This window comes from Neltuma alba, unplaced genomic scaffold (assembly GCF_004799145.2).
Source record: "Neltuma alba isolate B1F8T4 unplaced genomic scaffold, ASM479914v2 tig00010329_pilon, whole genome shotgun sequence".
Taxonomy (NCBI): Eukaryota; Viridiplantae; Streptophyta; class Magnoliopsida; order Fabales; family Fabaceae; genus Neltuma; species Neltuma alba.
Genome location: NW_021635240.1, coordinates 420,647 through 434,011, shown reverse-complemented (window position 1 = coordinate 434,011; position 13,365 = coordinate 420,647). Strand labels below are relative to the sequence as shown.

The 13,365-nt window shown below is 36.3% G+C and overlaps 1 pseudogene; it reads right to left on the bottom strand.

The window, feature by feature from the left end:
- Positions 1 to 4,216: 4,216 nt before the first annotated feature.
- Positions 4,217 to 12,672, bottom strand: LOC114755743 (ABC transporter C family member 10-like; annotated as a pseudogene).
- Between the last annotated feature and the right edge of the window lie 693 nt (positions 12,673 to 13,365).

Below are 13,365 nucleotides of genomic sequence, written 5' to 3'. Positions count from 1 at the left end.
TGTGTGTAGGGATATGTGAAGAACATGTGTTTGGAAGCATTAAAATTGAAAATAGAATTTTTGAATTCCAAACCATACCTCTCGACCAAGGTTAAATCTACATGAAAAATTATGTAGGAAAAGCATATGGGAGTTAAGTTAAAGAAGATGATGCTAAAACCTAAATAAAGGTTAAGAATTAAGGTTAGGGTTAAGGTTAGGTTAAAGTGTTTAATGGAATGGTTCAAGTTGATTGGAATACCACTGTTGTTTGTTTGACAGGCTTTAGTATTAAGCAGAAAAAAGGATGAAGAACAAGAACAAGGAATCAAGGAATCAAGTTTGTAAAGAGGTAGTAACGACCTATAGTTTTAGCATTGAATTGTATTGGTTGTTGTTTTTATTATGTGTGTTATACCATGATGTGGTTGAGTTATGGATAATAAAATGTTTTTAACTCTTTGCATTGATACCTTGGCAAATATGTGTGTAGTTGAGTTGTTGAATGGTATATTATGTGCTCCCTTTCCATGGCATGTTAATGAAATGATAATGCATGCAAAAGCATGTGTTTAATACTTGCATATAGCATGAACTAACCTTAGATTTTTAATTCTATGATTGTTGTTCTTTGCTATTGGGATTTCTTTGAAGTCTCACCCCTCCTCTATATGAAATTGATTAATAAGGGTTGGCTCATCAAGGGATAAGGGAAGAATTTGCTATGAAATACCATGCATTTCACATATTATGTAATTATAAGAGTTATGGATTTATGAAAGTATTGTGTTAAATGTTTCTATGGATGATGCTCCCAACCCTTGGGAGGCATTATAATGTTTGCTGGGTTGGTTTGTTATGGATGAGTATGAAAGCTAAGGATTTAAATTACTAAGTTAAGGTACTAAAAAAGGTTTATATTTAAAATCCTAATTTTTGGCCTGCGACTTTTCTGAGTAAATGATAAAATCTGACCATGAAATTTGGTAAACTTAAATTTTACATTCTAAGCTTCAAATTGAGTAGTAGATCACCTAATTTGAAGTTGCATATGAAAAGTTATGATAAAAAGGCTAAAAAAAGTAAAAACTGACCAAATGAACTGTAATTTTGTAAGTAAAATGGGGCCCGAATGGAATGAGCAATGGACTAGTGACTATTTGTCCATGTAGAGAAATAAAAGAGCTTCAAATAGAGCTTGGAACCACCTTATTTCAATTTTTCTAAAATTCGTCATGAATTTGAAAATTGGCAAAATTTTTAGGGTTATCAAGTGAATAGTAACCTAAGAATGAATTTTTCAAGTAAAGTAAGGTTTTCCCGAGCCTAATGCCATGTGATGTGGTTCCAATTGACTTATTTTGGCTCCATATACGGTTTAAAGTTAAAGTGTTACACATAGTTTGACAAAATATTTTTTGGATACATATTAGACGTAAGATGGCTTTGAGTTTAAGTCCTATATCATTGTAAAGTCCTACTTAACACTTGGAAGAATAGAAGTTTGGGTTGATAGCTTTATATTAACATAGTTATAGTTTTTAATTTGTTTCTTCTCTAAATTTAACTAATATGTGTGATATTGTCATCAATCTAGCAGTGAAAGACCCTCAACCACAAATAGATTTTGAAAAACATTGAGAGGTATCTATAATTTGATTAGACGTATGTTTTTTTTTTACCTTTTTCTAGATGGAATTAATAAGGCATAGATATATGTTGGTTCACCAAATGCTGATTCAATACTTTATGTTGATTCCTCAATACTTGGAATTGAGTCGAAGAGCTATAGTTCAAGTCATTTATGTTATTGTATGGTACTACACGACTCATATGTGCAATAAGAAAAAAATATGTTATAATATGGGTTCCAGAAGAGAAAGAGTACGTGAAGAAGTGATGACTCGAATACTTAGTAGTAGAAATGGCCAAGACATTATTAGAATTGGTCCTGAAATCTTTTTAAAATTATATAGTATGTTAGAAAGAGAATGCAGCTTCCGAGCCACACAATATGCAAGTGTAGAAGAACAAGTAGCTAGACTCTTTATATTTTGGCACACAAAGCAAGAAATCATGTGGTTAGCTCTTCTTTCTTTTTTTTTTTTGAAGGTCTAGTGAGACAATATCTTTATAAAGTATTAAGCACTATTATTAAGCTAGAAGAAAAATTTCTGGTATAACCTAACGGTTCTTTAGTGCCTCCTGAGTAATAAGGGTAAATTCTTTTCTTTTTTCAAGCATTGTATTGGTATAATAGATGGGACACATATGAGTGTTAAAGTATCTCCAACAAATGCCTCTCCTATATCGTGGTATTAAAGAGTACCCAACACAAAATGTTTAGTAGCATGCTCATTTGATCTAAAGTTTACTTAAGTGCTCCCAGGGTAGGAAGGCACAGCATCTGACTCAAGAATTTTAAATAATGTATTGACTTAAAAAGATAGGCTTAAAATCCCCTAAGATAACTATTTGAGTAATGTTTAGAATTAATTCAATTAATCAAGTTATTATTGCACATTCATATTAACTATTGATTTTCATTCGTTATAGGAAAATATTACCTTGTGGATGCAGGTTTTATGTTAACAAGTGGACTTATCACACTTTATAGAGGGGTTCGATATCATTTAAAAGAATATTCAAGAAATTCACCTCAAAATCACAAGGAACTATTCAAAGGCATGCATCATTATGAAATGCAATTGAAAGGGCATTTGGAGTATTGAAAAAACAATTTCAAATTTTATCTAGCTCATTAGAGCCTACTTATCACACCTTATGAAACTATCAATGACCTAGATCAACTTATCTCACAAAAAGAGTATACATTAGATGGTGTTGAGATTTTAAGTGATGGTGATACCAGTAAAGAAAATCTCTTACCTTTTGAGCAGCCACAAGGAGTAACTGGTGATTGTGGTAAAAGGAGAAGGACAGAGCATGCTAAAGATAAGGAGACTGATCTCAACACAATGAAGAGTGTGATATCTGACATGGCAACAGCAATTAGAGAAGGTAATAAAGCGTTAGCTCAAGGTCATGATTTAATTCATGACGTTTTGAACCAAAGAAATAATTTATTACATGAGTAAAATGTTATAAAAAAAGAAAGTTTTATCCACAAGATTCCACCCCTGTCCGGGAAGAAATTTGACATTTGATAAGTGAATGTGGATTTGATGCTGCCAAAGAGTCCCAGATTTATAACTATCTCATGAGTGATGTTGATAAGTTGAGATCAGTTGTTCAATGTCCACCTCCAGCACATAAAGCAAGTAATCATGGATATGGTGTTTGGATCTTCTTCATGTTCTTATTAGTAGTCTTATGTCATGTTATCGTTATTTGAATTTTTTTTAATGTAGATGATATATTCACCCATGCATTTTTTTTCGCATGGATCTTTTTATTTTTAAAATGTTCCATTTACTTTAGTAGCAATTTATATTGGTAGACAAGTTCAATCTATTTTTTAATTTGTTTTTAAAAGAAGGTTGGATAAATTAAAAATGTTATAATTATTGTTATTTTAAACAAAATTGGTGTATAATTTTCTTATTTTAATTTTTATGCAACTTTAATAATTTTTATTAAAGTTGATGAATTGTATTATATATATTTATATCTTGATGGAATAGAAAAGTGAGAAAATTCTTTTAATTTTATAAGGTTTAAATAGTCAATTTTCGATTAGCTCCCCTCCTCTTTCCTTCTAAACCAAATAAAGTATCAATAAAATTCTTCCTCTTTCCTCCCTTGTATTAAAATGCCTCACCTTCCTTCCCCTTCCATACCCTCCCCTCTCTAACTCCCACCCCACCCAAAAAAATCCCTTCCTTCCCTTCTCCTCCTTCTGCTCTGTCAAGCCAAACACAGTGTAAAAGGAAGAGAAGGAGAAATATAGGTGAGAAGCAGATGAGGGTGTGTAAAAATCAGACCTCATCATTGAAAGCAAAAAGACAGTCCTACCAACCCCTATTAAGTAGATGAAACAATTTTTGAAATCGTGCGATTGAAGTGAGCTTTTGGCCCATAAGTCAAATGGGCCAAAAACTTATCCAAAGATATCATAAATTGTCTAAACATGCTTATGTGTCAATAAGCTGCTTATCAGTAGTTTGGAGCATGAATCCAAATAGACTCGCAGTCTCCATAGAAACAGCAAGTTATTCTTATTTTATAGGCTCTTGATTAATCAGTCTTGCTAATAATTCGCAGCTTCAAAAGTTGATATCTCGAGAACCATGAATGCATAGGTTATTATTGCTCACACGTTACTGAGGTCTCAGTCTGCCCCAATATAATACGATTTACAACCTACAAATTACACTTTCTCAGTTATCTTATTCCTGCCAACCAAAAATAGGAAAACGAGCTTGCATCAGACATGGCCCGTAGTTTAATAGATTAATGTGATTCTGCAGACGGAAGATGAGACCAATATTCCTTCACAAGCTGTCCAAACAGAGAGTCTTCTCTCTTCATCAAGTTTGTTGGCTCATCATACTCCACCAATTTTCCTGCAAATTACAATCCAGAAAATTTTCTTCTCTTAGAAGAGATAACAAAAGAATCATGCTGTAAAAGGCAGACATCAGGTTTGGCTCAATGTTAAAGACATTATTTATAAGCTCATTATCTTGAACACAACGGTATTTTAACCAATACGTATGGGTTAAATTTTACTAAACTCAACTAGAACCTCTTAACTCCCCATTGGTGTGAATAGAATCAGACCCATTAACATATTGGCACGCGAAATGGGTATTCAATGAACACGAAGATTAATGGTAGCTAATGCTGCTTACCATCACTAATGGAGATAACCTTGGTGCAATCCATCACAGTTGGTATCCTGTGTGCTACTGTCATCACAGTACAATCAGCAAATTCACTCCTTATAGTTTTCTGCAGAATCAAATCAGTAGCATTATCAATAGATGCAGTTGCTTCATCGAGCACCAAAATCCGACTTCTCCTCAAAAGAGCACGCCCCAAACAGAAAAGCTGTCGTTGCCCCATGCTCCAGTTTGACCCATCTCCCACAACTGCAGAACAGTTTGTCAATTTTTATTAATCACAAGAGGAAAAAAGTTCATTCTGCATTGCTGTGTTAGTTGAACATTTCACCTGAGGAGTCCAAACCGCCTTCTTTCTCTTGAACAGCCTCTCGCAACTGACACTTTCCAAGAACCTTTAGGAGGAACAAATAATTGTTAGACATAATGTTAAATTATTTGACATAGTTTTTGACCATGGCCTCGACAGCCAAGCAGCAAGTAGTTGTATCATTTCTGCTTTTTATTCCCTTATTTCCAATTGCATTAAAAAGTACAGTGGTTAGTACTTCATTATGAAAGGAGATATGGTTTTTTTGGCCAAAAATGAAAGGAGACATATTAGAAAATTTGAGATTGTAATACAACTATTCCAAAGATTTTAGAGTGTTCACATGAGAGGCATTAATAAACAACAAGACACCCTCTGGGTGTTGCTTCAACCGCACGAAGGAAACAGATAAAGGTATTGTTCTTACCTCCCATATCTCTTTGTCAGAGTGTTGAGACAAGGGGTCCATGTTATATCTAACTGTGCCATTAAAAAGAGTGGGATCTTGTGGTATGATACCAAAACGTGACCTCAAATCATGGAGTCCAATGGCACAAATATCTATGCTCAACAATAATGTTTCCACCTGCCGGCTCCACAAGGCGGAACAAAGCACCTATAAGGGTAGACTTTCCACTGCCTGTCCTGCCAACAATGCCAATCTTGTGCCCTCCTTCAATTGTACATGTGATCCCTCGAAGTACAAGAGGTGTATCGGGCCTATATCTTATCTGTTTCAGTGTAAACAAGCACATTGTGAGTCTTTAGATCAATTCCCATTTTGCTGAACTGTGCTTTTCAAAACAGTTGAGAAGCTCACCTGCAAATTATCTATTTCTACTTTACCTACTGCAGGCCAATTTAAAGGAGGGCGATTTCCTTCTATTACTTCCGGAGCCTCACTTGGTATATGCATGTATTGTTTCAGCCTCTCTACTGATATTATATAGTTTGCTATTATGCACTCTCTTTGAATAGAGAATACAAGGGATACATTTAGTGAAAGGCCATAAGAGAGAGCCATGCCAATAAATCCTGAAACAGCAGACCTTGCATGAGAACGTTATCCATAAGAACCGAGAAGGAAAATTAAGGCAATAATGACTAGGGTCTCACCAGAGGTAAAAGTCCCAGGTGGAAGCACTACCATGCATAGTGCTGCAGAGGCAAGAACAACTGCACTGATTGTTTCTAAACGTTGAATCAACCACTCACTTGCCACAAAATTATGGAAGAAAGGAGAAGCATTGACATCGATTAACTCAAGATTCCTGGCAAAGAAACGTTCTTCCTCCTCAAAAGCCCTTATTGTCATAGCTCCAGCAACAGACTCTGCTAGATGATTGGCTACAAAGGATTTTGTTGTGCCGTTCAGCCTCATCAACTGTTTCGCAGAGGCAAAGTAGTATTTCTACATAAAACAAGATTTTCTGGGTTAAAATTAACCTAACAAAGAACCTTGCGGCCAGCATGGTATTGATTGTCATATCTTAACATCAGGCATCTATTTATTTATTCAAAAATAAATAATGAAAATATACCACAGAGAATTGACTCCACTTTTTATTTCCCCAGGAAAGCATGTTACAAAGAGCCACATAAAATACAACATACATCTTCAAATATTTGTTTTCTTAGTTGATTTCTTCACTGATTTGACTATCTGAAAACATACTGAGAAGTTTCTTTATTGTAACTTTTTGGTGAACAGATCTTCATTCACTCATTCCTGGCAATCAATTACTTCCATGAATATTACCTTAACTTTAAAGTGTTAACTTTGCTTACAGTGAATTTTGAGCTTCTTGATGTCAACTTTAACTTTTCTTTCCTTCCAGAAATAGTTTCAAATCCCAGAATTTGCCCAAGACACAGAAGTATAATTCAATGCACATCATCTAATCATCTGCCAAATATGAGCATTCTGATTTGCAGCAACAACTTTTTATTTTGAAAAACACATACATAAAGAAGAATCTGCAAATACCTTCAACAGAAGTGCAACATAAACCATCGGTATAGAGATAAACAAGACTTGCCAAGTAACAACTGCCAGAACTGTAAGATTAGCATATAAATTTGTAGTGGCTCCAACAGCGAACATAAGAGTGAAAGGGACATCAAGATCAACAATGCTCAGATCAGATGAGACCTGCACCATGAAGATGCTCAGAATACCATTAATTTCATCACATTTCATTGCAATTGATGTAAGCTTACCCTACTAAGGATCCTTCCCAATGGCGTGGAGTCATAAAAAGATATAGGGGCACGAAAAAGGGAGTTTAGTAGCTGAGCAAACAAAGACGTTGATGATTGAAGACCCATAGCAACTACTCCAAGAACTCTGAACAGCAAGAAAATTGTTGAACCAACTCCAATCAACAAGTATACTGAAATCAATCGCAACGTGCTCACATGAGGATTGTCAACATTAGCAGCCATCCATGAGTTCTGTAATACCTGACCAATCACAAACGTAAGGTGGGAAAGGGCAGCCAAGGAGAAGTATAAATAACCCCTCCTCTGATTCAGATATTGAAAGTAAGGCTTTAGCCCATTGTCTCCTGTTTCTCTTTCTTCTTGTTTAATTAACTGATCACCATTTGAAGCCTTAAATTCCTTCTCCACATATGATTTAATAATCTCCTTAGCAGAACTTGGTCCTGCCTGAGCAGACGTCACATTCACAAGCCTTTCAGAACCAGCAGTCTCCTTGTGAGCATTGACAAGATCCTGAAATTCCTGGCTTGAAGCCAGTAGATAGTCATATGAGGCAGCTTGTCTAATTTCTCCATCAGACATGAGCTGCAAATAAAGAAACAATCCATCACTATTTTGACAATATTGCAGCAAACAATGGGAAGATGCTTACTGATCAGCCTCAAATTTGCTGCATTTAGGTTAATGCTAATCAAAGATATATAGTTCACCCCAAAAAAAAAAAAAATCAAAGATATATGAACCAGAAAAATAGAAGGTACAGCAAAATTGAAAATGAATTTTCTCCAATAGATTTATTTATGTTATTTGTGGAGTTTGATATAAACAATAAACTGGAAGAGAAAAAGCCATTTTCCACATCAAAGGCCTCAATATGATATAAGACCAAGATAGAATTGATCTTGCCTAGCCAAAAGATCTTGCGTAAAGCTAAGTTTTTACAACAAAGCGATTTAAGCAATGTATAGAGAACAAAATAGACCACTAGTGTCATCGAAAAGGAATCCTTTATTTGTGGAACTGTTCAGGTAGATGAAACAGCTAATGAAGATTAATAGAAGTATGCAAGTGTCTTGCAGAGTATGGGAACAAAAAATCTCAGAACTAATAGAAGTCATTATATTCACTAATGACAATTTCATAAATAATTCATTGAATTAAAATAAGTTACCAAAATAGAATCAAATGCTGGAAGGAAGTCAACTTGATGAGTCACAAGTAAGACTGTCTTTCCCTGAAGTGCATCCATGACATATTCCTGCCAAATTAAAAGCCAAACTTGAGTGATAAATATCAAAGATGACACAAATGCATTATATAAAAAAGGGAAGTTGTGATTACATTAAACAAATTTGTGGCAGTGTGCGCATCAACAGCACTGAATGGATCATCCAAGACATATATATCAGCATTCTGATAAAGAGCACGAGCAAGCTGAATTCGCTGCTTCTGACCTCCACTCAAGTTTACTCCTCTCTCCCCTATTTCAGTGAAATCGCCATGGGGAAATAACTCTAGATCCTTCACTAAGGATGATCTTTCAAGTGTTTCTTGATACCTCTGAGAATCCATAGTTGAACCAAACAAAATATTCTCCCTTACTGTGCCTGTCTGTATCCATGCTGTTTGAGAAACATAAGCAAACTTTCCGTGAACTTCTATCTGCAAAGCAGAAAAGAGAATCAAAAGCTACAAAAGGGGCAAGACAAATTGCAAACAAATAAATTAGATATTAAGGTAAATGATATCATGTAACTTCCATATAAGCAAAATTGTCATCTACGATTATAGCCAAGAAATTCATCACAAGGTTTAGGAGTGAGAACTTACAGTTCCACGAGTATTAGGAACTTCACCAAGAATTGCAGCTAATAGGGTTGATTTTCCAGAACCAACTTCTCCACAAATAGCCACCTTTTGCCCTGGTTTAACCACTAGATTTATGTTTCTTAGAGTGGGCTTTGAAGCATTACCCTCCCAAGAAAAGTCAGCTGAGTTGATTAGGATGGAGCCCTTGAGCCTGTCACCTAAGTTCCTCTTTTTGACGTTTGCATTCAGTAGCTCTGGTGCCTCAAGGAATTTCACAATCCGAGTATATGCTACTTTTGCTTGAATAAGCATCCCAATAACATCAGCCATGGTCCTGATTGGATCCTGAACAAGGCGTAAACTGGCCACAAAGGTGAAAACATTATTTGCATGTAACGGGATTTTGAGGAAGTAGCATGCCCCAAATGAAGCAGCAGATACCATAACAGGTGAAGACCAAAAGAGAAAGGTGATGTATGCCTTTCTCAACTGTAATGCAGACAAACATTTCAACTCCACTTTCCTCAAACATTCTATTGCCCTCTTGAAATGGGTTTCCCACGCATATAGTTTCAGTACTTTCATATTCACTAAAGCCTCAGAACTAGCCTTCAATCTTTCATCCTGTGCCACCATAAGTTTGGTCTGATACTTATGCTGTAACTTTGCAAGTGGAGTATTGCAAAGCACAGTGAGGACTATTACTGCCAAGGCAGCAAATGTTGCAAGCCCCACAGCACGGAAAAGAACTATTAATGCAATGCACAGTTGAAGACTTGTAGTCCAAATCTGGTGAAACCAAAACGGGAATTCTCCAATTCTATAAGCATCTACCGTCACATAATTCATAATCTCCCCACTTGAATGCACCAACTTCGAAGCATTAGATATCCTCAATTGCTTTTTATAAATCGCTGCAGTAAGAAATGATCTAACTTTTAAACCAGTGAGCCTGCTTAGGAAATACCACTGCCTTTGTGATACTGACTCTATGATCTTGGTCAGGAAAAGTAATATGGCCAATACATACCCTTCATATTGGTAACTCCCTTTACCCTCAGCAACCAGTATGAAAGAATTCAGAAGCACTGGACCAGCAGAGATAGTGAGCACCTTCAGCAATGCATAAAACCCAGAGAACAATATATCTTTCCAATGGCACAACAAGATTGTCCACAAAAGTGATGGCTGCGACGATGGTTCCCTTTGTTTCTGTCGGTTCAATTGATCCAAAAACATCAAATAGCAACTTTGGGCTTGATCTTCCTCCCGCAACTTTGGGACGTCTTCATCCTCGAGTGTTTTCTCCTTACCCCTTTTCATCAATGGATTCAACCACCAAAACGTCATTTTGCTGAAGAATCCAGCTGTGGCAAATGGAGTTACATCGTTGAAAGAACTAGTTTTGCCAGCATCAGTGGAATGGTGGCCGTTTAAAGGAGCATAAAGACTTTCATCAATTTTTCCATCAGTGTCTGCATACGTAGACCGCTTATAAGAGCACACGAGCAACAATATTGCTCCTGGAAAAGATACAATATCTAAAGCTACCTTAAGTGACACTTCTCGGCCACTACTGGCATACAAAATGGAAATGACACAGAAAACACCAGAAACTAAGAAGAAAAGAATAGACAATAGCTTCAACCATGGTTTTGAAAGGTCTTTCAACCTAAGACTTGTTGTTAAACCCACCAACAACCATGTAAACCCCTGCGAAAACTCTAGAAACCACAAATGGATAGGAAAGGCAGTGTGAGTTTTCCTCAATTTCTCCTCTAAGACCCAAACGCCCAAGAACAAATGAACTAACCCAAGACAACCATTCACTATTGCAGAAGCCACCTGCAACTTCGAAAACCTCTGTACCTGGGCATGGTGGTGAACTGTCTGCGGGGATGACCTCTTTATTGCAGTGATTATAAGCATAATCAGCAGCAACACATCGAGGCAAATAATCAACGAATGATTGATGCAAGACGAAGGATCTCTCAAGAACTCGAAACCATAACTACAAGGGCTTTCCCCTGGTTCTGAACAACCAGATTCACCACAAAAGACGCTCCAGAAATCCCCCATTTTCCTCGCGTCTTGTCGCCGCTACTCAATGCCTTGCACAAAGAAATCGGAACAAAATTAATATAAACAAGAAAACCAAATTCAAATCCGTATCTTAAAACGAAAATGGTATGTTCTCACAATCAAAGCCTTCCATAACACCAGGAAAAAAAAAATCATGGGAGGCAGTAATAGAACATTAGAAGATTGTCAGAAAAATAGCGAGAATTGAGACAGCATCAGAACCTGAAACGATCGGCAACCCCAAAAGTGGTCCGCCGAAATATGCCTGAAGCTGTTTGCCTCTTAGGGAACCAAACGCAAAGCAGATGCACTTTTCCGAGTTGAAAATACCAAAACCGCTTTGCAACTTGTGAGTTTTCTAATGTTTTGTAAATATTTTCTTAATAAAGAAAGAAAAACCAGAATGCAAAACAACGATGGAGAATCGATCAGGTTGCAGGACCAACGCCTCTCGCTGGAACAGAGACACAACGAGGCTCACGCCTTTATGAATGGGCATGGGACAAGAAGCAGAGACGTTTATGAAGGAAGAGACGGTGTCGTCACGGCTCGCGTACGAGTTGCCATAGTCAACTAACATGTCTTTTGTCCTTCATGCTATATTAACGGTTTATGTAAGCTACGCATCAGCCATTTTAGCAACAAGCAAGACCATCACTTCTCTTCTTTATTTTTCTTTCCTAATTAAAGGGACAGCACTAATAGCCAGAAGTTCCTGTTTACAGGGAAGTAACAATTCCCAGTTTCCCACTAGGCTACTGATCCATAACTTCCTTTCGAAAAAGTGAAATTCTCTCTTATGTACATACACCATATTTGCTGAGTCCGATTTATTCCGTTCTTAAACGGTCCGGGTTAACCCGTGTGGGCTTGCACTGGTTACGGGAACCGCATGTAGCCGTTTTATGTTAAAAAAAAAAAAAATACTTTTCCAGCAACTACCCACTCATAAATCCTGCACTCCAAAGTTTCATTCAAACACTTCAATTGTTTGACATTGAAATTTCAAAGCTCAAACATTCTGAGTTTGACATTGAAATTTCAGAAAAAAGAAAAAAAACCAGTAAGTCAGCAATTGAATCTACAATTTTAGTATAAAGAGGGAGCAAACTCACGAATCAACGGATCACGAAGAATGAAATTGACAGCAAGCAGTCGAGCACCTAGCAGGGACAGTGGGAGACTGGGAGAGGCAGAGGCGTAAGTGAAGAACACAAAATGAAGACTGAAGAAGACAATCGAACCTCTGGATTTCCAAACTCGCAAATGAAGAAGAACAAAAGGCTAAGGCACGTAATGGTAAAACGCAGTCGCGCAGAGGAGCGAGAAGTTAGCGTCGTCGACGTCGAGTGAAGAAGACGGTGGTTGACGATGTCGCTGAATTGCCGTGCTGAAATGGGGATGGTGGTGAGGGGTGAATAGCTGAAAGGAATAACGGGTGAATCGCCGAAACGTGAAAGGAAGGTGGGAACCTGGGCAGTTGTGGTGGGAATTCTCTCCTCAATATATAACATTCACACAAAATTAAATTTTAATAATACAAATTAATTTGTGCCTTTTAGAAAATATTAGATGAAAATTTTCAAAATTAATCAAGCAGTCCAACTCACAATTGTGAAAATAGTATTAGTAGCATGTCTAGGTGTAACACCAGTCTGTATGGTCAAATTTTAATATTTTGGTCATAAGGGATAAAATTTAATTTTAGATTAGGGGTTTAGATATTTTTAGAAGTGTTTTTTTAAAAGTATTTTTTCATAAATCAAAATAAATTTTTTTATATATTTAAAAAATATACCATAAAGTCACTTCTAAAATTATTGTTTGGTTTCTATCCAAATATCATTTATATAAGTAACTTTTTAAATTTTATTTTTTAAAAAATAATTTATATGAATTTTAAAATTTTAATAGTTTTAAGCAAGAATCCCCCTTTTCTTGGAATCGATTTTTTTTTTTTGAAGACAGATTTAAGTGTCGATTATTGTTTGTGTGCAAAAAATAGAAATAAAAATAAACAATTGTTTAAATAAGTAGGTATTGATATTTAAAAACACGTGACCCAACTGATAAAGGTTACCGGCCAGTCAGCCCCTCTGAAACCAATTCTGGCGGCCGCACGTCCGTCCATGTAGGGCCGACGAAAAAAGGCACTCC